This window comes from Trichechus manatus, unplaced genomic scaffold (genome assembly GCF_000243295.1).
Source record: "Trichechus manatus latirostris isolate Lorelei unplaced genomic scaffold, TriManLat1.0 scaffold00046, whole genome shotgun sequence".
Taxonomy (NCBI): Eukaryota; Metazoa; Chordata; class Mammalia; order Sirenia; family Trichechidae; genus Trichechus; species Trichechus manatus.
This window is the reverse complement of record NW_004443982.1, coordinates 13,753,360-13,762,225: the sequence shown is the minus strand read 5'-3', so window position 1 is coordinate 13,762,225 and position 8,866 is coordinate 13,753,360. Positions and strand designations below refer to the sequence as shown.

The 8,866-nt window shown below is 43.2% G+C and overlaps 1 protein-coding gene across 7 annotated transcripts in view; it reads left to right on the top strand.

Moving 5' to 3' along the window:
• The first annotated feature begins 2,089 nt into the window (after positions 1-2,089).
• The window catches only part of USP9X (ubiquitin specific peptidase 9 X-linked), a 141,305-nt gene continuing 134,528 nt past the window's right edge, over positions 2,090-8,866 (top strand). For all 7 annotated transcript variants that reach the window (XM_023731917.1, XM_004376928.3, XM_004376927.2 and 4 more), the window contains exon 1: positions 2,090-2,353. The gene's annotated coding sequence lies outside the window, so the exon portion shown is untranslated. The remainder of the gene's footprint in view (positions 2,354-8,866) is intronic.

Below are 8,866 nucleotides of genomic sequence, written 5' to 3'. Positions count from 1 at the left end.
TCTTGGAACCCTAATAGATAATTTTGGTGGTGAAAACTTTAAACAGACTAGTGCTACATAAAGAAATATAAAAATGTAAGACACTGCTAACCTTATGCTCTCCTCGTGTCACCGTAAATTAGGTTGGATTCTATTTTAACAACCCTGTATTACACACGAATATAATTTTAACATAGCTACAAAATATCATAGATCTTGTATTACAGATTTTTGCTATGATTTTGCATCCAATTTGGCGTGCATAGACATTAAGTCAAAAGGAAATCTGTGGTTAAGTTCGGAAATGCATTTCCTTTGAATACAATTCTCTTTATTTGAGCATTTTAGGTAGACTGTACAGAATTGTTCCAAGCATCTCATTTGAGATTAACCTGATAGTTTTCCTGTCCAGCCTTCACTTTGGAATATGAACATGTAGAAAATATTCCATGACATAGTGGATGTTCATTACATCTTAAATAGAGGATCCATAAGGCCCTTCTGGGTTCTAACAATGAATTGTGCGAATGAGTTGACAACAGACGGTAATCTTGCTATACATAATGCTACCTAGTCGCTATGCCGCCCCAGGCATTTTCTAATTTTTTTCTTTGCTGGTCTGATGAAGTTTTGAGGGCTCCCATGGCCAAAAGGTAGTCAACCAGCTGGTTAGGTTGTGAGGAACCCCAAGTGCTTTCAGGTGCTGATGCAGCAGGATCCTGTGAATGAGTTTCTCAAAGCACCTCCCTCATAGGGTCGGGGGAAGGCCCCCCCCTCGGCCGCAGGAGATAGCCACACCTTCCCCCTATCGGCGAGGAGCAGGTGGCCGGGCCATTGGGACCTCGAACGCTGCCACCCCCAGGTACCCGCCTCGCGGCTAGGCTGGCTCGCACGTCACGTGACGTGGGTCTGCCGATCCGCCGGTACCCCCCCCAACTCCTGCACCGCCGCTGCGACCGCCCTGGGCGTGGTCTCGGGATCACTTCTTTCCGTCCCCCTCCCCCCACAATCCCGGAAAAAGGGGAGGCTGGGTGACGTCATCATCCGGGCACTCGCCGGCGGGCCGCGGTTCACAATGGAACAAAAACAAGCGGTCCAAGTCAAACTCTGAACGACGCGGCTGTGGCTGGTGCGATTAACCCCGTCCTGGCCACACACCCTGCCAGTCCCTGCTTCCTGGCCCACTCTCCGGCGCGCCCTGCCAGCTCCTTTCAGGCCTTCCCTCCCCCATTTCGGTCCGTCCTCGTGCCACCTCTGCCTCGTACCGCTCCCGAGCCGAGAGGGAAAAAACACAGCCCTTGGCAGTAGCCTGATCCTGGAGGGCTTGGCTGGGAGAGCTGCTACTTCGTGAACAATCTTTACCGCATCGTTTTCCCCTCCCCCACCCCTGCGGACTCTGGGCGTCTCCTGCTCGGCTCCGCTCCCCGGGTGGTGCGCGCCACTCTCCCGAGCCCGACCGACCCAGGTGAAGGGGGAGAACAGAGCAGCTGAGCCAGAGGGGGCTGGGCAGGCGCCGGGGGAAGGCTGAGGGGCGGGGTCTGTGAGGGGCGGGGTTTGGCGGGGGGCGGGGAACCTTGGGGCTTTGGGCGGCGCTGGGGTTAGTGGGAGTCTGCGCTGCCGCGCTGCTGCTGCTGCCGCCGCGGTTGCTGCTGCCACAGCCTCCGCCGCCGCCAGTGGCCGAGCGGTTTTTTTTTTTTTTTTTTTTTTGTGCCGGATTCGCCATATGGACGAGGACGGGAATCAGCGGCTGCGGAAGCTAGTCTCCGCTGCCGCCGGAGCTGCAACCTCCCAGCACCCGGCCCATTCGGGCCTCTGCTGCGCGGAGCTCCTCCCCGTCTTGTTCAGTTCAGAGGCCTTGCCGGATCCCGCCGCTGCCGCCTCTCCGTTACGGGAGGCGACCGCCTCAGCGCCCGGTGTTCGCGTCGGCGCCGGGGGCAAGAAGGACCCGTAGCAAAGCGACCAGGCCCAGAGTGGGGACAGCGGCGGCGACCAAGGGAAGGTGAAGCCGCCGTTGCGGGAGGAGGAGCAGGAGGAGGTGACGCAGGAGAAACGCATTGCTCGGAGCCCATCTGAACTCAGCGAGAGTCCCAACCCGAGGGAAGAAGGGAGAAGGGGGCAGTCGCCGGCTGAAGAGGAGGAGGCGGCCGCGGCCACCGCTGCGGCGGGGCGGGCGCCGCGAGGGACGAATTCCGGGGCTCATTTGCAGCCTTCTCGTTCTCACGGCCGCAGTCTCTAGTTCTGTCGCCGCGGTCTCCAGGCAGTTTGTCGTCCGTCACTGCCGGGCCTGGGATGCACCTAGGGTCGGCCTCATCCTGGGACTGAGTCTTCCCGCTGCCCTGCGTGCCCTGGTTCTGTGAAGATACCGTGTCGTGCGGTGAGTAGCCACCCGCACCGGGGCGACGCGCCTTTCCGGGGCCAACAGCTGGATGTGGGTGAAGGGAGGAGGGCGAGGGGGGTGTGCGTGTACGCGCGGTTCCTCCCTCTCGGCTGCTGGCTGGGCGGGGGGCTTCCCCGTTCCCCCTTCCCCGCCCCCGGCTGGGCGGACGCGCGCGGCGCGGCGCGGGGTGGGGGCATGGGTCTCGGCTCGTTGTCGAACCGGCGTCTTGGGAGCGTGGCTGTGTGTTTTGGACTGTAAGGGAAAATGGCTGACGGCTCAGTCCCTCCTTCTCCTCCCCCTTCCTGTCCTGTTTGGGGCCGCGTATGAGGATGGAAGTCTCCGGGCGTTTCGTGGAGCCCCCACCATCCGCGGCCAGGGCCGCGTCGGGGCTTAGCTGTCCCGGGCCTCAGGCCTTGCAGCACGGTGTTCCGCGTACTCGCTGCAGCTCTCTCTAGTCTCTTTTCACTTGACACCAAACGCCATTACTGAGGTGGAGTGATTTGGAGCATAGAGTTAGGCCCCGGCTACGCCTGGCTATCAGGCCCGACGACTTGTCCGCCTCCCCCCACCCTCCTGCGATAACCCGCAGCTTCTCGGCCCTCGGGTCCGCGAGTCTGAGCCGGGTTATCGCCCTCCTACACCGTCTTCGCCCCCCTTAATTTGTTGAGGGTCAAGGCTGTGAACGATGTTTTGATGCAGAAGTCGCTTCCAAACTAGCTTGGACGTACCACCTTTCTATTTTTAACTGTTTCTGCAAGAAAAAAAAAAATAGCATGTGTGAGTTAGTGATAAAACCTGATTATTTTGATAGGAGGCTTCAGTTTTGTTGTAAAACATTAAGAGTTTTGGAGCAGGTGTGTGGATGTTTTATGTTATTTATGTAGGTTTCTGTGGCACCTGGGACTTACAGGGGAATTTTAGGATTTATAGTACCACCTATTTGTTAAGTATGTGTATCTTGATATGCTGTTTTTTGGAACTTCCATAGTTAACAACGTTAGTTGAATTTTCCATGGTGCACTTTACTTTACAGGTGTGTGTAATTTCTTCAGATTGTCTTTGAATTTAACTGAGCGAGTTGTAGGTGTGCGTAGGTTAAATATTCATGCTTTTATTTTTTAGGGAGGGAAATATTGGTAGCATTCTTTGACCTGGAAACTCAAGAGTCTCCTAAATCTACGTAACCTTTGTGTACTTTCATTTTCCAGGAGAAAAATTTGGGGTGCATTGACTAGGAAACTTTTCAGAACGTACTTAATCCTGTTTTAGAGCTCATTATCTACCTTTAGTGATTATGTGGTAGGAACTAAATCTTGACTAGCATGACTATTTTAACCAGTACGGTTGAACTTAAAAATAGAGACTATAAACTCTACTTTAGATCTCATTGGTCTACTGATTCAGTGGGCTGCCATTTTGGTTTCAGCAAATGCCTCCCAAGTTTTTGAAGATTTGTGTATTAAATATACAAAGGTATCAACATTTGTCTTCTGAATTTTAAAACTTACATTCACGTGGTTTGTCATACGTATATTTTCATCCTTTAAGCTTTATTGTTCCAATGTTTGGGCCGAATGAAAGCCTGAAGTATTTGGAATTGGTGTTTCAAGGGTGAACTCGGAAGATTTTTCGATACCTAAGTATGTTTTACTTTTTTAATTTAAAAATAAGACTTTTGGACTATATACATGTTTTTTCTTTCTACACTTTTTTCTCAAGCATTTTGGCATGAATGTTTATTCTGAATTTTTAACCTATCTTAATATTCTCGGGCTGTTTCTTCCTTTTGTTTGCTGACGGTGGTTTCTGAGAGAAAATATTTGGGGGACTAACATTAAGAACATTACATCTGAGAATCTAAGTTCTTCAGGAAGTAACTTTGAAGGATAGATTTCATTTTTCACCACAGTGTAATCTCTTGTTGGTGTTCCATATAGTTTGCTTGTCTTATCAATAGAATGCTCAAGTAGGATTTACTTTGGATCTTTTTTCTTCCAGGGTCTTGAAATGCATTTTCTGATATCTCAAGAAGATGAGAGATATTTTTCATGGATTTCTCCTCAAAGATAATTTGTATTTGACATGGTATTAATGCTGCTTATAGATTTTGATAATGAATGTCATGGATTTGTTCGTTCATCTAATTCTTGATTAGTTGGACAAATGCAGGTTTTCTTTTAGCTTATTTTTATTTCATAGGATAATTTCAAAACTATTGAAATTTTTATGCTTTTACTTCAGCATTTTAATATTAAAGCCAATATTTGTTTAAACCAGGTTAAAGTTATTTGAAATATATAGGAGCGTGTTAAAAGATTAGTCTTCTTGTAAGTCTTTTGGGCAATACACTGGGGAAAAGAATTGTGTCCTGTGGTTATTGGGCAAGTTGATTTTCATTCTCAGAGAACGTCATACTTTTATGATAGCCTGCATTTTATTTTATCTCTTGCCGGTACGTTCTCTGAATTTTTTTATATTTAATTTTCAGTTACTGAGAAAACAGGATTTTAGCTTCCATCTGGTTTTTTTTTTAAGAGCTGTATTTTCGAAAGCCATCATAATTAATTACTATGTTCTTATTTTAATGTAGAATTTTAACACTAATATTTGGGAAAGGGTTAATGCTGTGGTGGACCTCAACCCTGACTACACTTGGAGAAGCGCTTACGGAGTTAAAAAAAAAAAAAAAAGATGCTTTGGTCTCATTCCCAGAGACTGATTAATTGATCTGATATGAGGCCTGCGCAAAATGTATTTCAGAAGCTACCAGAGTTGAGAACCACTGGATTATTACTTTTAGCATGTTTTATAGAGCTTTCAAGTGGCTATATAAGAAAATGGAGTTTTTTCCTAGACTCTTTTATCAGCGTTAATTATCAGTTATTAAGCATTGTGTGCCAACACCGTGCTAAACAGTTTTCATTAATTACTTTATTTAGATACTATTATCTCCATTGTAAGATGAGGGACTGAGGTCTGTCAGGCTTACCTAATGGTGGTGCTTCAGCTACTGGACCATGTTAGTGAAATGACACTGATTACTGTTTTTGTTAAACATTTAAAATCTTTGGTTGGTTTTCTATGCCAGAGTAGCTTTAGGTTTTGCTTTTAAAACTATTAAAACAACGATTTGAAAAATAACCTGTTTGCCCAAGGGAGCTGTTGAAGCTTCACAGCAAATAAGGTTCTCCTTCCGTATGTCTCCCAACTGTTCAGGGTGATATTTTAGTTGGTGGGTTTGTTTATGACTAAAATAATGTCAGTCAACATTCCTAAAAGATGCAAAATCCAGGCATTTGTCTTTCAGTCATTTAAGTCATCTCATACGTGAACATTTAGTACCGTAAATTTCATCATTTCAGTTTGAGATTTATGAGTTTTAGCTCAGTTTAAAATCAGTTTAAAAAAAAAGACTTCAAAATTAAGCTAGGGTTTAATTTTGTGTTTTTGTGGCACTTACAGTATTGGTTGATACCTGTTTGTGGAATGAGTGAAATAGCAATAACATTTGGTGTTTATTTCCTTTTTTTAAAATCCCTTTGGTCTATTGAGCTAAATTCTATAATGAGAGAGAGAAAAAAAAACTAGTTTAGAATTTATGAGCGTTTTTAATGTGGCACAAGATTTCTTAAAGATCTGTTATAGAAGCGTAGGAGTACGTTATAGAAGTGTTGTAAGGAAAAAAGACTTCGTGAAACTTTTCAATCTTCGTACATTGGAGCTTGAATTTACTGTTCATTTATTACTGTGGATTATACTGTGATGATCGTTGTAATATACTTTTAAGGAATAAAGTGTGATAAAGTATTTCATTGTGATGAGGTATCTTAGCTCAATTTATTCTTCAAATGTGCCCATGCAAACAACATGCATATATTTGGGAGCAAGTGGGTTTTCGAGTCTGTTTTCAGTCTCTAACAATGATTTTCTACCTGAAGTGTGTATCACAATCACCTGTGGAGCTTTTAAAAATGTGTTTACCTAGGTCTTAACTCTCTGTAGATACTAATTGAATACATTGGGGTGGGAACTGGGTGTTCAAGAAAAACCTCAACAGGTGATTTTGATAGGGGTTTTTTTTTTTTTTTTTTTCCTGAGCTAGTCCATCACCCCCTCCCCTCACATTCATTTTAGGGAAGGAAAGATCTGAGATCTTCTGAGTTTTGTTCTAGAGATTACTGTTCCCTAGAAGCTTATGTTGCATGAAGTGAGGTTTTTTGGATTACTGATTTCTACAGGTCTTGCTAGCTGTAATCCGTCGTTCTTTACTGTGCCTCGTTGAAGGAGACTGTGAATTAAGTTGTTATGAGAAATACACATAATCAACTTGATGGCAGCTAACAACAACTTAGTATAAGCTAGTGGAATTTTCCTGTTAATCTTTCAGTTTCTTTAAGTTAGAGATTCATTCTGAACTCCAGTCTTCTCCAGTAAATCTCAAGTGTCAAGTATAGTAGAAGCTGAATCTTTTGTATAAGTCTTGTATATTGGCCTTAGGAATAGCTGTAGTTAATGCCACTTAATTTTTGGCCAGAAATAACATCATCTGGTGTCACTCCCTCTTCCTGCTGTTCCTTTTCTGTATTGATGCTCTATCAGTTAACTCCACATTGTGTGTTTTTCTTTCTGTTTGTTTTTCTTATTTGTTCAGCTGCCTTGATTAATTTTGTCCTCCAAATTCTATCTTTTAGGTTGGTAGCATCCATCTGATCAGACTCAAGATCCCGTCACTGATATATCCCTAGCACCTAGAAACTACTGGCACATAGGTACTCAGTAGCTATCGAATGAATAGTCACTTCAACATATATTCTCTGTATGATTTCTGTTTATTTTTTTGCTTTTTTGTTAATTTTCTTTGTTATTTCCAGTGGCTTAACTTGATCTAATAATCTTTTTATGAGCAGTCACGGAAAGGATTTAGATCTAGTCAAACTTCTTATTTTTCAGATGAGGAAAATGGCCCAAAGAGGTGAACTAACTTGGCCAAGATAGCATGTAGTTCATAGACTACCTTCAGTATGAAGCTGCTTCCACACCTTAACATGTCACATTAATTGCTTAATTATCTGAATTCCGTTACCACTTTCAGGATGAAGCTGCTTTCATACCTTAACATGTCACGTTGATTGCTTAATTGTCTGAGTTCTGTTACCTTTGTAGTTACTCTAATAAAATTCACAATTCTTTTCCTAGTAACAGGTAATAAGCTTCTTGGCAAGATCAGGCATTCTGTCCTATATTTTTATGTATTATAAAAGTATATATTTTTATGTATTATGTATTACAGTATTATATTGTGTATAATAGTATTTATGAGAAATATTTATTGATTATTTGAATGGCAAAATCTGGGAGGAGTATTTGACTTCCAATACTTAGAACTGCCTACACAGAATTGTTATCATTTTATGGCATGTTACAGTTTATCCTTTCTGTAACTGATAAATCGTGTGCTTTGAACCTGTTGGTTAACCATTATCAAAGGAATTATTTTCTTTTGGGTGATTTTGAGCTGATAGTCTCAGATATTAGATCCCATCCTGTATCAGAGCCTGTGAAGTGGGAAGAAAAGAAAATTTAAGAAGAAAAAGGGGAGTAGGGGAAGCCTCCGTTTCCCATCCCTTATGCCTGTTTTCCTTCCTGCTGACTTGTGGTTATTGAGAGTTGTAAGGTTGCTGGTTACATCACTCTTTTCTGGTCTTTTCTCTCAACCAGTTATTTCTGTGAACTAATAAAATAAGTTTGGTCATTATTAAGTTGGATACCAAAGAGCATACAAATTGTGTTAGACCTGTGTTCTGCTTAATAGAGCATTTTGTTTCTGATCAAGCTAGTATTGAAAGATTTGCTTGCTCTCTCTGATAACACCTTCAAAGTTCACAGCCAGGGATCAGCAAACTTTTTCTGTATAGGGCCAGATAGTAAATATTTTAGGCTTTGTGGGACAAGCTGCAAAATTGAGTATATTAGGTAAGTATTTTATTGATGAAAACTCAAAGTATAATGATTGAGTACTAGTGGTGTTGTGGTTAAGAGCTTAGCTGCTAACCAAGAGGTTGGCAGTTCAAATCCACCAGCCTCTTCTTGCTATGAGTCGGAATCAACTGGGTGGCAATGGTTTTTTGTTTTTGTTTTTTAAATTATCATCAAATTGATTGCAAATATTCCTGTGCGAAAACCATTCTTAGTTTGTGAACTCAGCAAAAACAGGAGGCTGGATTTGGTTGGCCAAAGTATAGTTTGCCAGCTCCTAGTTTAGAGCAATGATTCTCAAATCTGGAGAGTTTGTTAAAACACAGATTGCCAGGCTCTACCCCCAGTATTCGTCTCAGCAGGTGTGGAGTGGAGCCCTAGAATACAAATTGCTAACAAATTCCGAAATCTTGAAACCACCCTTGGAGAATTACTGGTTTAGAGATTAGGATTATCGCTTAAGTGTATCTAATTCTGTCTTCGAATCTTTTTACTTAGTACTTTAAGTTTAGCGATTATATGTTAAGTGCCTAT